The sequence below is a fragment of the Pongo abelii genome, chromosome 2 (genome assembly GCF_028885655.2).
Source record: "Pongo abelii isolate AG06213 chromosome 2, NHGRI_mPonAbe1-v2.0_pri, whole genome shotgun sequence".
NCBI lineage: Eukaryota > Metazoa > Chordata > Mammalia > Primates > Hominidae > Pongo > Pongo abelii.
The window spans coordinates 82,762,496-82,782,087 of NC_085928.1; the positions used below are offsets into that span (position 1 = coordinate 82,762,496).

Below are 19,592 nucleotides of genomic sequence, written 5' to 3' on the forward strand. Positions count from 1 at the left end.
GAGTATGATATTCTGACCTGTGAAATGTGTTTTCCACCCAATCTTCCAATTCCTCCCAAAACCTCAAGATAATGAATTCTTCTAGAAAGCTCTTATCTGCCCAGACACCTACTGGTGCTTTTCTGTGTCACCCGTACTGCTTCTCTGTGCTTCTGAATCACTCTGGAATCATAAAACTGGAGACAGTGCATGACCTCATCCATCCTTTGCTACAGGGATTGCAACATGTTTGTTTTGTTTAAATATAACTTATTTAAAAAGTTAGCTGCCATCTTTGAAAAATTCTGAAATTTTACTAAATAGAAATCTAGATTACTGCCTTTATTTGTAGAATTGAAAGCTCTTGAGGCTCTTGAGGGTATGTTCCCATGTGGCAGTAATTGGAGGGGGAAGTACAATGGCTTCTCCCTTGAAGCTGATAAAGTGAGGATTTCTCAGCTTGCCACATTCCTTCTCTCTCCCTATTACCTTACCCCTGGCCTTCCTCGCTCATTTGCATTACCTGCCTGTCACAAAATGTGGCCCATGATTGTTAGTACTAGCATGGTCAGGTAGTGCCAAAATTCACTTGAGCTAGCCTGAGTCAGAAGGGTATATCACAAAAACTCAGGACTTTTATATTAGGGTATTGGCTGGAAAATATGCAGTTCCCGTGAGCACAAGCTTTATAGAGTTGAGTCAGGCTACTAAAACTCCCTGTGCCTCAGTTTTCTTATCTGCATATTGAGTTTAAAATAATAATATCTGCTAAGAACTTTGTTGTAAGAATAGAATGAAATAATGATTATAAAAGACTTGAAACAATACCCAGTACATAATGAGTTTTCAACAAATGGCAATTATATTTTTAGAGAGTGCCGAAAAGTTACTTCTTTCCATTGTTGATTCATTTATTCACTCAAAAGACACATATTGAGTACCTGCTATGAGCCAGGCATTTTTCTGAAATTTTGGAGCATTGCGATGAGGAGAAATAGTTCTTTTATCTAATTGAGCTTATATTGTAGTGGGGAAGACAAATGAGCAAATAGCTCAGGGCAAAAGCTCTGAAGTAAGCACATAGGATGATATAATTGAGACTAACTTGGAACCTAACTTAAGTAGGTGGGCAGGACAAGCTTTTTGAAGTGGCCTTTGTCCCTAAGACCCAGTACTGAGAAGGGACCAGTTGTGTAAAGAATGGGCTCATGGCATCTTGGGAAGCTGAGATAGCAAGTGCACCAGCCCTGAGATGGGAAGACACTTGCCTTGCTTGAAACAAAAGGAAGGCCACTGTATCTACATTGGTTATAGTTTGGGATTGGGTTGGTAGTTAAGGTAGTGTCAGAGAAGTAGAAAGTGGCCAGATTATGTAGGGCCCTCAGGCCATGGAAAGAAATTCAAATTTTATCCTAAAGATGGTAAACAACTTCAGCCCATTTCTTCATTTCTTTTCTTTTTCTTTTTTCTTTTTTTTTTTTTTTTCTATGTGACATAGACTTCATGGCTTTAGGGAGCATGTCTGAGCCTTGGAAGTACTTCTTGAATCTCAAAGCTGCTTGGAGGCTTGGAGAACAGGACTTTGCCATTTGACTCGAAGTGTGGTCCATGATTGGTAGTATCCGCATCTCCTGGTAGTTTTCTAGAAATGCAGAATCTCAGGCCCACTCCAGATCTAGTGAATCAGAGTCTTCGGGGATGGGTCCCAGGAATCTGTATTTTGCAATGCTCTCCAAAAGATGCTTATGCACAGAAGTTTGAGAAGCATCAATCTAGAATACATCTGGACAGATTTCTACAGGACATGGAGCTATGCTCGTTGGAGAGGAATGGAAGCCTTTCCTGGGCACCCAGGGGATGCTGCCAGCCGCCGGGATGCTGGCTCAATAGGGTTAGGTACTGGTGCCAGGCTTAGCATTCTAAGCGCTTGAAAAACTCTCTGGTCACAGCACATCTTCAGTGTTGAGGGCAGGTCAGCATAAGAGTGAATCATGGTAAAAACAAAACAAAAACCAAAAATCTCTTTTTAATCAGGAAGCTTAAAGGAGAAGTTAATTAGTTTAAAGTATTTAGAAGAAATATGCTTCTTTCAAAAAGACAGAAGCTTAGAGGTAGAAGGAACTTGAAGAGCATCGGTTAATGCCCTGACCCTACAGGTGAAGAGACTGGAATCTGGAGATGATAAATGGCTCTCCTGGGGCCACACTAGTGATTGAAGACCATACCGGGTCCAGAACTCAGGCTTCTCAGCTTTTGAGCCCTGACCATCGCACAGTATGTGCTTTCTTGATGGAAACATCTCCATGAGTATTGTTCCTTAAGTAATCCATAATCATTTTTAGAATAAAATAGAATTATTTTGGAGAAAAAAATGATGATTACCTTTCCTACTAGTTTTAACGTTCATTATTACTACTAGTATTTCTAAAATAATTTAAAATTATTTATTTTTTTACTTTTTTTGTTCTTTGAAAAAGATCATAACTTAATAGGGAATGGTACATTTATCTGTGTAATATTTTAGTTAAAACAGTTTATTGTTACCTGAAGACTTGATAATGGGAAGTGGTGTTTTCATATGCTAAAATATTTAAAATATTTGGTACAAAGCCCATAATAAATAACAACTTTTCAGTGTATTTGTCGAAGTGATTAGTAAATGTATCTTTCAAAACAGTATTTCCGGTTCATATTTGACAGCATCACACTTGATGTATTGACATACCCTGGCTTGAACGGTGTTTTCCCCTACCTCAAGAATCTATGTCTTGCTGTTTTCAAGTGTAAGGAAGTGGTGGTTTTAGAAGTTACATCTTAGTTATGTGTAAAAAATATTTTTGTGTTGCAGTGTCCCAGAAGCTTTTGTTGACAATTCCAGTTTCCGAACAAAACATTTCGGCAATGGTGAGGGCTTCGATCCCTTCTCTGATTTGCTGTCAGCCATGAGCGGATGGATGTGATGCCTGCTAGCCAAAAGGGTGAGTGAATGAATGTTTGTGATTATTCATCTGAAAATTCACAAGACAAAAAGTCCTTCAAGACAGTTGCCCACCCAGGATGAGAGATTCTTATCTTGAAAGAAGGGACAAACTCTGTCATTGTTTTCTGGTGTAATCTTTTCAGATAATTCCTACAGTGATCTGAGGATTTATAAAAGGCATGATAGGACATAGGATAACTTTCTCTGTTTGCTTGTTTGTTTTAATCATACTCTGAAGGATGGACTATCTCAGTTTTGGGCCATGTGCAACATTGAATGAGTAATTGTTTTTTTGGTCCCATGACGACTTGGTGATAACATGAGCCACCATTAAATAAGACAATAATTTTTTCATCTTAAGTTTTAGGGAAAATTGGAGTCTAATTTGTTCCTTGAGAGAGAGTCCTATCCCAGACTTTTTGTATGATCAGGACTTTTGAGAAAGCCAAAGGATTGGAAACTTGGGATTTTCAAAGATTTTTTGAAAGACTTTTGGGAATTTTTTTCTATCATAATTTACCTCATTAGGTTGTTCATTGACTTTTTAGGGGGAGGTTAGAAGAGACATGATGATATTTTTCTCTAAGTGTGTTTTCCATCCATCCTGTTCCTCAGCAATCAATGACTCCCCTGTAGTAATGAACACTGTGACTTGTCATTAGCAGAGACAATGATTGGTTGAGGCCAGGCATTTTGGGTGACAACTCTGACATCATTTGTGGTAGCCTTGCCATTGGATGAGGTCAGTTTCATGGAGAACCTTGTCATTTCAGGGTTTGTATTGAATAGCATTTAATTGGTAAGACCCTCATCTTTTTCTGTCTTAGTGCAGTAATGTTGGAAGCAAATTCTAAATAATGGAGAGAAGTGTAGTGAAGCAGAAAGGGCACTGTATTGGGAGTTGGGAGGCTTAATAGTAACCTGGCATGGGGCAAATTAGGCTCTCTCTTTGATTTTTTTTCTTTTTTTTTTTGGAGACGGAGTTTCCCTATTGTTGCCCAGGCTGGAGTGCAGTGGCGTGATCTCGGCTCACTGCAACTTCCGCCTCCCAGGTTCAAGCAATTTTTCTGCCTCAGCCTCCCGAGTAGCTGAGATTACAGGCGCCTGCCACCATGCCTGGCTAATTTTTGTATTTTTAGTAGAGACAGTGTTTCACCACATTGGCCAGGCTGGTCAAACTCCTGACCTCAGGTGATCCGCCCGTCTCAGCCTCCTAAAGTGCTGGGATTGCAGGTGTGAGCCACTGCGCCTGGCTTGATTTTCTATATCTAAAACAAAGCGTGTAGGTTAGAGGATCCTATCCTATCAGTGTTATTGAGGCCCTAGAAATTATCTATTTAAATACCTCAGTTTACAAATAGGACAGCTTAAGTCATGAGTCTAGGTGGGATGGCTAAGTCCCTGGGGTTGGTCTGGACTGGACCATAGCTATTTGGTCATCATTCAGTGGTTCTTTCTAGCTTATTTCAATTACAAAGATTAAGACATCCTTCCCATTTAGCTTTTTAAGCCTCCTCTGATGATATATCTAAGACAGTGTTATGCATTCAATTATTTGGGCCAGATTTGTAAAGATTTTATAGCTAGAGGTCATTTTGACAAATCCTTCCCCTTGTGTACATTAAAAAATACGTTAGTTTTGTTGTCCAGAGAAACTGTGTTCATAGTGAAGCAACCGGCTCAAATATTAGAGACCAGATGATTTTCAAAGAGCTATTGGCTCGAAAAGGCACTTACTGCCACAGTTGGTTAACTGATAACTTGTACTGTGCATTTGGTTCTGCTGGAGCTAGAGAGAGAGAAAAAAAAAATCCAGCCTTCTATCTTCCCTACAATATTACTTCTGTCAGTGGCAAGAAATAAGGCAAATAGTAAACAGTAACACACAGGCAAGGATGTCCACAATGAAAAGAAATGGTTAATGGAGTCATGAAAGTTTAGAGCTGTTAGTGATCTTTGATCTTTTTATTGGGTGGCCTTGGGCAAGTTGTTTGGTTCTCTTACCTGTGAACTCCTGAGGTTTTCCATTGCTGTGCATGTATGATAGACTTTTGTGGATGGTCTGTAGATGAGTGAACAGGCAGCACATGCTAAGAAAAGTCGTATCTTGGCTGGGCGCGGTGGCTCACGCCTGTCATCACAGCACTTTGGGAGGCCAAGGTGGGTAGGTCACCTAAGGTCAGGAGTTCAAGACCAGCCTGACCAATATGGTGCAACCTCATCTCTCCCAAAAATACAAAAGTTAGCTGGGCGTGGTGGCGGGTGCCTGTAGTCCCAGCTACTTGAGAGGCTGAGACAGGAGAATTCCTTGAACCCAGGAGGTGGAGGTTTCAGTGAGCCGAGATCGTGCCACTGTACTCCAGCCTGGGTGACAAAGTGAGACTCCGTCTCAAAATAATAATAATAAAGAAAAGTCATATCTTTAGGAATTCAGGTAGAGTTGAGAACAAAGCCTCGGTCTGTTTCATATACACATGAGAATTCATCAAAGGGGTTAGAATTCTGAAGATAGTGAAATAACAACAAACTCAGGTTTTTGGTTACCTGTCATCTCTGTCTTTGGTATTGAGAGAGTCTGACTCAATCTCACTATTATAAAATTGATGTATGAAATTTAACAAAACCACATGAATGGATTTGTTGAAGATGAGGCTCATTTTATTCATTAATTTCAATTGGGTTTGGCCCATTATTTGAAAAATCCATCTGAAGAACTATAATGAAAATGATATCTGTTTTGAAAAAATGTACTTTTAGGCCTAGTGGAATACTAGATTTTTTGTAAATGAAGAAGTTGTTAGTATTTATCAGACTTTAAAAAACTTCCCTTCTCAGTATTTTTTAGTAGAATGTAGAGGTACCTGAAATCCTATGAGCTGGACCATACGTTCTGATTTTCTATTCTCCTCCCGGTTTTTTTTTTGTTTTGTTTTGTTTTTTTAAGACAGAGTTTTGCTCTTGTCACCCAGGCTGGAGTGCAATGGCACAATCTCAGCTCACTGCAACCTCCACTTCCTGGGTTCAAGCGATTCTCCTCTCTCAGCCTCCCAAGTAGCTGGGATTGCAGGTGCCCACCACCACACCCAGCTAATTTTTGTATCTTTTAGTAGAGACAGGGTTTAATTATGTTGGCCAGGCCGGTCTCGAACTCCTGACCTCAGGTGATCCGTCCTTCTCAGCCCCCCGAAGTGCTAGGATTACAGGCGTGAGGCACTATGCCTGGCCCCATTTTTTTCTCAAGGTGCATTTCCAAGGCTTGCTCAAAGGACTCACTCTCTCCCTCTGTGCTGCAGTGACTGGCCTTCCATGCATTATGCATCTGATAGTTAGTCATTCCATTGTCAAACATTTATTCACAGTCCTGTGCCTTTTAGAACTTTACAGTTTATTGAATAACCAAAAGAAGCACCAATTAATTGTTACAGCTGATAATTTGGAGTCTTTAGGCTTGAAATAAACTCTAATTCTGAGTGAAGCGTTTCATGGTAAGTGTCCTCCTGGTAGACCAGCGTCAGAGTCACAGAGGTAGGCAGCCAAAACAACAAACTGCTTCACTCAAACACAAGGAAATGAAACCATGAAGTAAAAGGTTTGCACAAATAGATCATTATGGCCAATTTTTTAAGGTCAGAAGATGGGTAATGTACTCGATTGATGCCGGCGATAACCATGCTTGCATAATAAATTAACTTAGAGGCAGGAGACAGCGAAAGAAGGGGTGAGCACTGCGCATCTCTCTTTGTGCTGTGGTTCTTTAATGCCACCGTTCACCAGGAAGGAGTCAGAGTTGGCTCCTGTTTCCTGGTGTGAAGCTTTAGTTGACACTGGTACCTATAGGATGCACATCACAGGACTTCCAGAGTGAAGGCTGGCAATGCCTGCTGCATATTTAATAGGCAGTTAGCCACAGTATTATTAATAAATGTGATCATAGCAATTTGTATTTGCATAGAGCTGTTTTGAGAAGGGCTGACTAGAGATGGCGAATGTGTTGGTTTGTTCGTCTGTCTCTGCTCTGTCATTGCATCATCTTTACCATTAAGTTGTCCCTTGCTGGTAGATCTGGTGAAAAGACATAAGCATCATGCAACATTCATTATTATGTGTTATTTGCTTACAATTGTTTTCCCTTATTTGCCCAGCCTTCCTCTTTTGATCTCTCTCATAATCAAATTGCTACCTTTTGACTTACTAGGAAGAGATAAAAACATGGGCAAATGCATCCTTCTCACCGAAGACTTGGTGAAGGGCTAGTTTTTGGCTGGGAGTTCCTTTCTTTTTAAAATAAAACTCGAGAATATGGATTTTCTGTGACCGGTTTTGGGGTGGGGCGGTGGTGGCGCAGCTTCCAGAAGGTTATGTGCAGCTGGCAGGTACCTTGGGCCAGGAGAGCCAGCCGACAGGGTTTCTTTCTGGTCTGCCATGTGCTGCAGCCTGTCAGGGGGCCAGCCCACTGTGTTGTGCTTAAACTTCCAGTCTCTGGAATTTTGACTTTGAAAAGTAATTTTAACAATTTAATAAACTACATAATATGTTTTATAAGCTGGAGCGAATGATCTTAAGTATTTTGGTCTCTTTCATAACACAATGAACCTAATATTGGTAAAAATACAGATCTTCACTCATACCATAAAGAGAGGCTAGATTTAATAAGCAGTTATGAGTGCTGGCAGCTGCCTATCAGATTGTATCACTCGGGCTCCTGCATGCGAAGACAGTGTCAACTTACATTTTATCTGTGAAGTATTTTCGATGCGTTTATTTTGCCTTTCTCTCCAGTTCCTAACCCAATACAAGTAATGTAATTGGCTAAATATTTTCCACATAGCTAACTGGCTAGGGGCCAAGGTGGAAACCATTGTCTGGCTTGATGAAGATCAGAAATTAACATGACATTTACGTGGAGGTAATGGAATATATTAGTAATGTAGTAATTCAGGATGGTGAGAGACAGTGTCCATCCCTTCGTGCCCATAAGCAGCAGGAGGTGTTCAGCAGGTGATGAAAGAACCTCCACACCCCCACCCCAGTTCCCTAGTGCCACACAGCAGTAGCCAGCCCATCCCTGTGTCAAATTTACTTTTAAGTTCTTCAGACAGAACTGTAAGACAAACTAATGAATTATTCCATTTGTCAATTAAAAAATAAACCCCCCAACTCCTATTTTAAGATTAAATTCCAATTAGAAAATTGCATTTAATTCAGAAGCTATAACATTGTTTTAATGAATTCTGTTGGAGGTGACAGTTTATGTGAGATAAATTTATATGGTGTAGATAGATATAAATTCATTGGATAATGTTAAACATGTTACTTCATATATATTAGCTGTGAAATTTATTTCTTCTCTGGTTAGGTCCCTAAGGAGGTAGAGTCAGAGGGAAAAACATATCTTCAAAGAAAGAACCCTTTCTGTCCTTTCAGATATTTGCTCTAAAACAGCCTTTTCTCACTTTTATTAAAAAAAAATCTGTTAAATTTCTGCATTAACTGAATTTATGATTCTTGGTGTATGCTATTTATAAAATTGAATATAGGTTTTATGATATAGGAAATTAGTCTAGGAATGAGAATATGATCCAACTTTGTAATAAAGGTAATCTGCATTTATATTGCAGGTATTTTCCATTCCTCTCTAAGCCCCTTATGGGATTATACACACATTTTTCTGGACATACAAATTCACCATAAACTTTTAATGTATTGGGCAGACTTTTGTTCACATGATACCTACACAAAACATCAAACCTTTTGGCTAAATTAGAGGTGGCAAACATTCTTGACACACTTTCGATTTTATAGTTCCCCTTTTCTGTGCCCATCCTGTGCCTTGGCAGACATCATTGAATTGGTCATATTCTTTCCTTTACTGAGTGTAGATGTGGCCTCGGAATTATTCCACCTAAATTCTTGTAGGCAGGCTTACAGAGTCACCATTTACATTTACAATGCAGTGTATAAGGTATAAGGTCGGGGCTTTTGAGTGATCTTTGCAGTTTGTCTTTGTATACCCAATACTTACCCTAATATCTGGCAGACAGTTTTTAAACAGTCCACATTTCACATATTAATGAAAGAATCTGGGCTGTGTGCTGTGGCTCACGCCCATAATCCCAACACTGAGAAGCCAAGGCGGGAGGATTGCTTGAGGCCAGGAGTTTGACACCAGCCTGGACAATATGTGTGCACCACATTGACTTGTTAGGTAGTTTATTTTCTACCCTTCAACTGGTTTTTGTGTTATGTCTGTGAAATATTATAGTTTTGTAGAGTTTTTTTTTTTGTTTTCAATTTGCGTAACTTTGGAAAAGACAAGAATGAGTCTATGTTGCTCTCTTTTTACCTATGTATCAACTGAGGCTCTAACATAGCAAGGAAGTGGTGATGTGAGAGCCAAACCCAGACTTTCACTCTCTGGGTGCAGTTGCTTTCTCATAGGGAGAGGCATATACATGCCGGGTGCTGACCGGTGCAGGGCAAGTTTCTTATATTTTCCTTTTGTATATTAATCTTAGTTCTTATCAATACACCAAAGCAAGCTGTACCAGGGAGGAAGGCATTTAGCTATTATATTTCAAATGATATCTTCCGTGATGTAAAATTCTAGGAACTTAAACTCCATTGCATGTTGTTTTTGAAAATATTCTGTTTTCTGTTGATTCAAGTAATGCACAGAAGCGAAGGGAAGGAAATTTCCATTCAGTTTATATGCAGGCTGCTGAGCTGCCTGTTGAGAATTGCCATCATTTTATTCCGTCTTCAAGAAAAATAAGCAATTAGTACATATAAGCTATCATTTAGCTAATGTACATTTTATTTCAATATGTTGCATATTATTATTTCTTTTGGTCATGAAAAGCAGAGTTCGGAAGAGTGATTGTGGTGAACACGTGAATTGTTACCCTCTTGGCCCGTAATAATAGGAGGTTACGGTTGACTTTGATTAAGGATGACAAAATCAGCAGGCCCCCAAAACAGCAGGCCTGTTCTGATGGTGGCTTTTGGATTTTTCCCTACAGATATTCTATGTAGCACCATCCAATTGATTGGAATAGGCTCATGAGATAAAATCTTTTTATCCCTTCTGTATTCGATGAGATTTTAGTAATATTTATAATAAATAATTAGAGAGCTATTCATCAGGCACTTACTTTTGCTATGTTGGTTCAAGTATCACCTTGGTTATCTTATTGAACCTTAACAACATCTGTGTGTTCTAGGTATTATTCTGGTTTTAATGTTGAGAAGACAGAAGGTTAGTGCATAAGTCACCTGCTCAGAATCGCATAGCAAGAGTGAGAAGTGGGTTTAATTCCAAGTTGGGCCAATTTCAAAGCCTTTGTCTTAACCATGAGGACATGCTACTTCCTCATCTTTGAATAGATTCCGTGGTTCTTTAAGGTCTTTTTGATTTAGGCAGAGAAGATTTTGTAGTTTATACTTGTCTTTGTGAAAGAGATGGAATCTGACTTATTTAAAACAGCATTTTCATCTGCAAGATTTTTGTAGAGCCAGCAATGTAAAAGGGAATGGCTTCTTCCAAAAATTTTCTCCAAAATATTCCTCACCTCTTGGCTTTTTCCTCAGTTGAAAAAAATCTCCCCAGAGTCATGCCACTGGATTCAACACTGCATTCTTTCTGTGGTTCTTTTTTTTTTTTTTTTGATGGAGTCTCTTTTTTGTCTAAGCTCAAGTGGAGTGGTATGTGGTATGATCTTGGCTCACTGCAACCTCTGCCTCCCAGGTTCAAGCGATTCTCCTGCCTCAGCCTCCCTAGTAACTGGGATTAAAGGTACACGCCACCACACCTGGCTAATTTTTGTATTTTTAGTAGAGATGGGGTTTCACCATGTTGGCCAGGCTGGTCTTGAACTCCTGACCTCAGGTGATCTGCTCGCCTTGGCCTCCCAAAGTGCTGGGATTACAGGTGTGAGCCATTGCTTCCAGCCTCAGTTATTATTAAGGGAATTTTTTTCTCCCTATTTTAAAAAGTTGCATGTTGAATTATCTAAGAGTGAAATGACACATCAGTTGCAAGTTCCTTTATGAATATTCAGAAAATAAGAAAAAATGTTGGGGCAGAAGCTTGATAAATCTAGAATCTAGGTGATGGATATAAGGGGGTTTCTTATACTATTTTCTCTACTTTTAAATATTTTTGACCACTTTTATTGTATAAAAGGGGTATTGGGGGGATGAGAGGCTTATCTAGCTCACTGTCTAGTCTGGTGGTTGATAAACCAATCACAGGCAGGATAGAACCAGGCCTCTGCACCCCTATCCTCTACCCAACACCAACACCTGCTGGCCCTCAGCTGCCAGTGTAATTTAATTGATATGGGGTCTTAGGGCAAGGAGATGCTGACCTCATCAGCCCATTTTGTCCAGGAGTAATTTACTGGACAATACAGATACAATGTCTTTAACCTGACGTACCAGCACTCCCCAAGTAACTTATAAAATGATGGCAGTTGTCACAATTGAGTATGTATGACATGCCAAGGGCAATAATACGTGTGTTACAGATTTTTATCTCTAATCTTCCTGTGGGCAGTGTTTGGAGGGCTGTAGAGGAAACCTGAATTTAGGGCCCATTACATTTTCTTCCTTACCTCCACGTTTTGTGTTTTTCAAAGTGTCATCTCAGCACTGCCTGGGAAGCGCATTAAATATAGACTTCCGGGCCCACACTGAGACACAGGCTCTTAGACTGGTTAGGGAGCGTATGGTCTCTGAAGTTGAGTGGATAGCCTCAGGTCCTGGCCCCAGGACTCAATAATACCGTAACCCCGACCATGTCACATCTCCTTCCAAGCCTCAGTTTTCTCTTCTGCCAAATGGGGACAGTGGTGTCATCCACACTATTGGCTGTGGAAAGTCCTTAATACAGTGCTTGACACCTTGCAAATGTTAGATATATGCTGCTTGTAACTGTATTTGAACCTTTTTGAGACATTTGCCAATTTCCTGATAAAACCAAGAATATTGAGGATGTAGCAATGAATGCTCCAGGTGGCACTATTTGATGGGTAAAATTTAAACCTTACATATCCTAGAAGTATGCTTTTTGTAATTATTAAAAGCATTTTAAAAATAAGTATTAGAGTTTTTACTTAGATGTTTGAAAAAGAATTCTGTCATCAAAGTGTATGAGAGTTGACAAGTGTAAATATGCAGTTAGACAGTTTCAAGGAACATGTATTATTTACTGATCAATGTAGTGTCTCCTTTGGAGCCATTACACTCAGTCATTTCCTGTCAATCTCTCCACGCTGTTATAATCAGACTATGGATATGCATATTAAAATATAAGAAAGTTATTGTGTATGTGTGGTGCTAGCTTTTTAATTGTTAATAATGTTGCTGTTTTAAAAAGGTATCAGGATAGTTTACTCTTAGGATGGTTAATATTCTGCAGAATTGCATGAGAAATTAGGGGAACCAAAATTCGAGCTGCTGGATAATGAGGCCAATAGGTGGGTGTCTGTGCTTCTAGTTGTTGCCCCGGTTACAAAAAAATGAGCTTTTAATGGTGGTCCTAATATGGAGGTAGGTTCCTTCTGTTCTTTTTTTAAATTTTTATTTATTTATTTATTTATTTTTACTACTGTGTTTTTAGGAAAACTTTTGTAATTAAAAAAAAGTTTGTGTATGTGTATGATGGTGGGAGGCTCAGTCTAATTTCTGCCTGTAACAGGGATCAGCGAATCTTTTCTGTAAAGAGCCAGATAGTAAACATTTTAGGCTTTGCAAGCCACCTGGTCTGTTACAACTATTTACCTTTGTCCCCTCTAAGCAGCCATGGATGGTATATAAATGAAGGGGTGTGGCTGTGTTCCAGTACAATTTATTTACAGACGCTGAAATTAGAATTTCACATGATTTTCACATGTCACTAAGTAGTAGTAGGATTTTCATTTTCCCCCAGCCCTTTAAGAGTAAAAACTAGCTCACTGGTGGCAGGTTGGATGTGGCCCATGCGCCTATAGTTTGCCAAGTCCCAGTCTGGAAGAAGATTGGGAAGCAGTGGCGAGGACTGGCCCTTTGTTCCCGCTCTCTGGTGTTTCTGCTCGCTCACTTGCTCTTCGATTTCTGATGAAATAATAATGTCATCAGTTTTTATTTAATGCTTATCTTGAGACAGGCTGTTCTGCATAATTATTGATTTAGAGTACAATTTAGTGAGGCCCTTCCTTTACTTAATAAAAGACAAAAATATATCTAGATGTAAAAATGAGGTTCAAGGTGAAGAGTGAAATGAAAAAGGGAAGACAAGTCAAAGAAGAAAAGTAGACTTTGAAAAGTGACGTAAGGCTGGGCGTGGTGGCTCACACCTGTAATCCCAGCACTTTGGGAGACCAGGTGGGTGGATTGCTTGAGCTCAGGAGTTCGAGATCAGCCTGGGCAGTATAGTGAGACCCCATCTCTACAAAAAATAAAAAAAAAAATTAGCCAGATGTAGTGGCTTGTACCTGTAGTACTAGCTACGTGGGAGGCTGAGGTGGGGGGATAGTTTGAATCCTGGAGGTGGAGGTTGCCATGAGCTGAGATCATGCCACTACACTGCATCAAGCCTGGGTGACAGAGCCAGATGTTGGTCTAAAAAAAAAAAAAAAGTTACATAAGAACTATAGTCTGTTCCTAACCAGTGTTATTAAAATGTGTTGTATATCTCACTAGTGGAGGAATTTAAGATGAATTTTCTGCAAGACAGAAAATTAAAAAAAAATTTTTAAAATTATGTATTATTAGGCCAGGTGTGGTGGCAGACGCCTGTAATCCCAGCACTTTGGGAGGCCGAGGTGGGTGGATCACCTGAGGTCAGGAGTTCGAGACCAGCCTGGTCAACATGGTGATACCCCGTCTCTACTAAAAATAAAAAATCAGCTGGGCGTGGGGGCGCACACCTGTAATCCCAGTTACTTGGTAATCCCAGTTACCCTAACTATAATCCCTGTTACTGCTGAGGCAGGAGAATTGTGAACCCAGGAGGCTGAGGTTGCAGTGAGCCGAGACCGCACCTTTGCACTCCAGCCTGGGCGACTGAGCAAGACTCTGTCTCAAAAAAAAAAAAAAAAAAAGTTATGTATTATTTTTCATAGTGTTATATATTAATTTGTAGCAAAAAATAGACTTAGCACTTCAGGTCTGGCTTCTCAGATGATATTGCTTATTATGACATTAATAAAAATGTGAGAAGCTTAAGGAAAACTATAAAGATTACTGTGCAAGTGGTACCTGGGTGCAGCAAAGCCCTTAGAGGTGGTATTGAAGGATTAGAAGTAGGAACTTTTCTTCTAAATGTTCCTTAATTTATCATGAGGGAAGACAGCAGGCGACATATGCGTGTCAGCTGATTGCGTCTAAAGAAATCTCTGGAGGACAAGAGTGATCAGATGTGCATGTGAACACTCTGGAGAGAAGATGCCTCAAATCCTCCCTCCTCTCTTTGCTGGAGATGTAAATCTTCCGTGTCGTAAACAGGTGGAGGAAGTCAGGGCAGGGGAAGCATGGGGAAGAGTGAATTTGTGGAGTGGGGCATTTTCATAAAACAGAGGCCTATGTAGAAAATAGCATTGAGTGAGAAAAGGTGTGCGAAGAAGGTTTGTGGGCATTATTCTCAAGGTGCCTTTAGAGGAAGGGATGGTGGAAGCCCCACCAAGAAGTAGAAATGAAATGGATGTTTCTCAAGAAAGGTAAGAATAATCTAGAGGAATATTTCTTTATCAAGTATCATGATAAAACTGACTTGAATATGAAAGAAAAAAAGTTTCTGATTGTCACCAAGCCAGAATTTATGAACCAAAGTATTGTTTTTGGGGTTGGGGAATAAACATTCAGAAAAGACGACTGACTAAGATGCAAATATCATGATTTCACATAAATGTCCTTTGTAATAAAAAAGGTAGGAAGTGGGAGAGAGGAGACAACAAAGATAGGCTTGTGCTGAAAGCTTTGTAAATTATCTTTTTTGTTAAGTGAAAAATAAATGTACTCCAGGATCCAAGTTAAGATGTAGAACCTTTGATATGTAGTCAACATCTACATGTGGTGATATGCACACAGGATGTTGGCCAGACAATTTGGGCTTTAATCCTGGTTCTGCCACCTACTAACAGTATAATCTTGGGTAGGTCATATCTCTCTGTGCCTCAGTTTCCTCACCTTTAAAATAATAGTACCTAACTCATAGGTGATTGTGGGATTTAAATGAGTTAACACACGTAAAGCATTAGAAAAGAGTTAGCACATAGTAAATTTTTATAAATTACAGCCAGCTGTTAGCCCCTAAGTTTGTCCTAAGCAAAATATTTGGTTTGTGATCATTACAGCAAATTTGCCCTCATTTCTCTAGGATGTGAACTTTTTTGTGTATATATGTATGTGTATCTATCAATGTATTGTAGTGATATACGTCATACACATTCAAAGACAGACATTCTATGCTCAAAAAAAGAATGAAGGATATTGCCTGCCCTCCTTATACCTTGTGCCTCAGTCTTTGAGGCCTAATTACCACTACATGAACATCCACACTGCATTTGATCAACCTGAGAGATGGTGAATTTCTGTCCTTGGGAAAGACTGTTATATCTGTGGCCAGCTGTTAGGGCTAGGAAGTTCTTTCTTACACTGGACTCAAATCTACCATGCACGGGCTTCCCACTCTGGTTTGGTACCTTGGGATTCTACAAAACCCATCTCTTCTACTTGACAACCTATGAAAGATTTGAGGAGAGTTAGCAGATCTTCTTGAGCCCACTCCAGGCTAAAAATCTCTTGCTCCTTCAGCTGTTCCTCTTTTGCTCCAATTTTGAGTGCCCTGTGACCATGTGGATTGTTTCCCATAGCACCAATAGTCATAGAGATATATTTTATTGATGTATCCACATTTATATATAATTCACTTAAGGGCACTTCTTTTTGACAAAACTATCTCCATCATTTGGAAACGAAACATTGTGACTGTTCTTAACCTACTTCCTAAATTCTAAATCTGAGAAGCTGGCACATAAAGAATTATAAATTGTCTCTTGAAACTTTAGTATGCTGGAATAGGCTTTTCTCCATTTCAAGCCAGGTAACTGTGTAGAAGTAAAGGTGGTAACTCCCCAATCCCAGAGTGCTGGGATTATAGGTGTGACCACCACGCCCAGCCCTATCCTTTGTTTTAATGCATGTAAATTGTGCAAGTGACGTAAAAATTACCCCCTCCCCCTTTTGGGATAGTCTGCTTTTATTCCATTGAAACTATTCAAGCTAATTTTGAGTTAAAGATACTGCTATTCTCAGTGTGCCAGAGCCCACACACACAACACTGGGGATGGTGTACTTCATTTTCTTTCAGCTTTCTCCAAGTGACTTTCCCTCCCCCCTCCTTTCAACAAGATTCTCAGAGAGGAAGCCAATCACAATGTTACTGGGCATGGGTATCTTGAGGGATGGCTGGGTGCCTTCTATGAGACTTAACACATTTCCTGAACATGGTGCCTCACCATGGCAACAGCCATGTCACACGACACATTGGTGACACATGTAAGGTGCTGCCACAACTCATCCCAGGTTGAATGTCTGTGATTCATTGTTTCCACTGACACAGTGACTACTGTAACTTGCAGTTGGAAGGTTCTCTGGTTTTCAGTGCCATTAATGCATACTGACTCCCATGGCGCATGGAGGGCTCAGGGAAGAGAAGCATAAATAAATAAGTGCAGGCTGTAAACATTGCCTTCATTAGCTTTGCAGAGAAATACTTGTTCATCAGTCAACCTCCTTGCCACTCTCATTCTTCTTTTTTTAAGCATATTTTGTTGGTAACACCTTGGAAGCTTGAAAATGATTTTTATTTTTACTCATAGTTGTACCCATTTCTACTTGGCAAACTTCACAAGAGAGAGTTCATGGTGGCCCCTTTTTAGTATTTATTTATATTCTTCACATGTAGCAGATATATTGATGAAGGCATGATTCTGGGAATATTTTTTTCTCATTGTGAAATATAATGAATACTTTACATAAATCAGATGGTGGTATTACGGATCCATGGCTTATGTAGGGGGCTGAAGGTTGTATTCTATCAGAGGACTTTTCTAGAGGTCCAAGATGGGTGGTATTTTAACATATTTTAATTTTTGAGTGATTCAGCGAGTGATTAAAAAAGAAGATGTAGAATCTGGAAGACATTAAAGAGATGTCAAGGACAGACGGGTTTTGATTTGTAGCCTAATGAATGTTTTGCCAACTTTTAAAGATTTTTTTAAGAGTAGAACTTTAACCATTTGCTTGTGTTTCTGGCATGGTAAGGTTATTCCTGTTTCTGTTATAATGAATCCAAAGTGAAAATGGGATAATTTTTAATTAGCAAAATTATAAAACGATTTGCAGCCAAATGTTTCTTGTCTTGTATAAACTGTGAGGTTTCACATTTTACTTTAATCATTTTAGGAAATTTCATTCTGAAGATCTATTTCAGTTGGTACTTTATGTATGCATACAAATCTTCAATATTAGAAATTACCTTGTAATATTCTTTTCCATTGTCACGTAAATAATCTGACAGGATTTCAGTCATGTGCATTGCTTGTGTGTATTTTGTAGGTGTCATGGTTACCTTAGTTGGATGTAGCACTAATATTCAATGTAGCATTATGAATGCAAGGCTCAACATCATAAGAGAAATAGAAATCAAGGGTTAGAAATGTTTGCTAACTCTGTGTTGTATGGTTTTATACAGTTCAGAATTGCTTTTGTCGAGCTTACCTATGTAATTATTTGAATCAAAAATTTTATATTTTTACTTTTTGCTATAAATAATAGAGAGCTATTTTAAAATATATTTTATTAAGGAAATGAGAATAATGAGTTAAGTCATGGCAACCTACACATAATTCCCAGACTTCTCATTTTATGATGCTTCAGTTGCATTTGATTATGAGAGTTTTACAGTTTCTGGGGGCTCATTAGAGCCCTACATGGAGATGAAAGAATTCTATGGAAATGCAAAGGGATTTAAGTGTTCAGATTTTGAGCATCTGCCTAGAATGGGACACTTCCAGCACCTTGAACTTTTCTACTTGCTAGGTGGATGGGACGCCTGCAGCATTGTGTGCTGCTTTTGGTGGATCTTCTGGGGGGCGCTGTGTCACACCTCATTGTGCACCTGTTGCTACAGAAAGAAAGATGGCAGAAACCAGCCAGGCGGGAAGAAAGCTGTGTCTGCAACCCTAGCTCAAGGCTCTGGTGATACATAAAGGCCCTCACCTTTTCTCATTTGTCTTTGAAAACCAAAGGTGTCTCTTACCAAGAGCAAGAGGGAGAATGAGATAAGTGTCAGTAAATTTCCTTCAGATGAGTGATTTCTTAATGAAACAGATTATTAAAGCTTAAGGTTCCTGGGGAATGTCATAGACCTAATCAGTTATTATTAAACTGCGAATAAGACCAAAGGACAGGAAACATAATTTAAGCACAAACACATTAAAAAAAACCATCAATGTGGCCGGGCGCAGTGGCTCACGCCTGTAATCCCAGCACTTTGGGAAGCCAAGGTGGGCAGATCACCTGAGGTCAGGAGTTTTGAGACCAGCCTGGCCAACATGGTGAAACCCCATCTCTACAAAAATACAAAAAAAAAAAAAAATTAGCTGGGCATGATGGCGGATGCCTGTAATCCCAGCTCCTCAGGAGGCTGAGGCCAGAGAATCGCTTGAACCTGGGAGGTGGAGGTTGCAGTGAGCTGAGATCGCGCCATTGCAATAACAAAATGGCATGAAATTTTACCCATAACCCAAGGACTCATTCTGCAATGAAATGGCAGTCATAGACATAACTGATGTGTAACTGCACACCACCTCTCCGTCCACCATCAAATGAAAGAAAGAAAGAGAACAAAAGGAAACCAGAAGAAATATCCAACAGAAGGAAAATAGTTAACCAAATTATGGCTCAGACTAGTTTGGTTTAACCATTGCTCAAAAAAAAAAAAAAACAAGAACTTGATGAATTTATATTTAAAAAAGAGAATATGAGACAGATTTCTTTCTAAATTAATTCCTTTCATCCACTATAAACACAGCACATCCATAAAGATTCCCTCATGGATTATAACCTGATTGGGAGAAAACCACTTTCAGTTATTTCCATTATGTGGACCATTTACTGACATATCTAGTCGAAGAGTCACTTAACACACTAGTGATGTTTCACTTTGAATGCTGTCGGATAATCTGCTTTCTTGAGGTTGTGTTCTACTTTGTCATCGTAGGCTTGTGCATTTCATACCAGAATGTGTATACCATTAGCACCCCATTGACGTGGTAAAGGTATCCCCAAATCATAGAATAATTTATTCTGGTGGATCTCCATGAAGAGGTTTTTTTTTTTTTTCCTTGAAGAGTTTAGTAGGAAAATACATCATTTTTATATTTTATTTTTATTTTTATTTTTTGAGGTGGAGTCTCGTTCTTTCTCCCAGGCTAGAGTGCAGTGGCACAGTCTCAGCTCACTGCAACCTCCGCCTCCTGGGTTCAAGCGATTCTCCTACTTCAGCCTCCTGAGTAGCTGGGATTACAGATGCACAGCACCACACCAGCTAATTTTTGTATTATTAGTAGAGATGGGGTTTCACCATATT

General features: G+C 39.4%; 1 protein-coding gene across 24 annotated transcripts in view; it reads left to right on the forward strand.

The window, feature by feature from the left end:
• FOXP1 (forkhead box P1) overlaps positions 1-19,592 on the forward strand; it is a 628,059-nt gene that overhangs the window by 88,741 nt on the left and 519,726 nt on the right. For 20 of the 24 annotated variants that reach the window (XM_063721982.1, XM_063721987.1, XM_054550593.2 and 17 more), the window contains one exon: positions 2,828-2,957. The exons of the other annotated variants lie outside the window; for them this stretch is intronic. The gene's annotated coding sequence lies outside the window, so the exon portion shown is untranslated. The remainder of the gene's footprint in view (positions 1-2,827; positions 2,958-19,592) is intronic. 24 annotated transcript variants of the gene reach the window in all.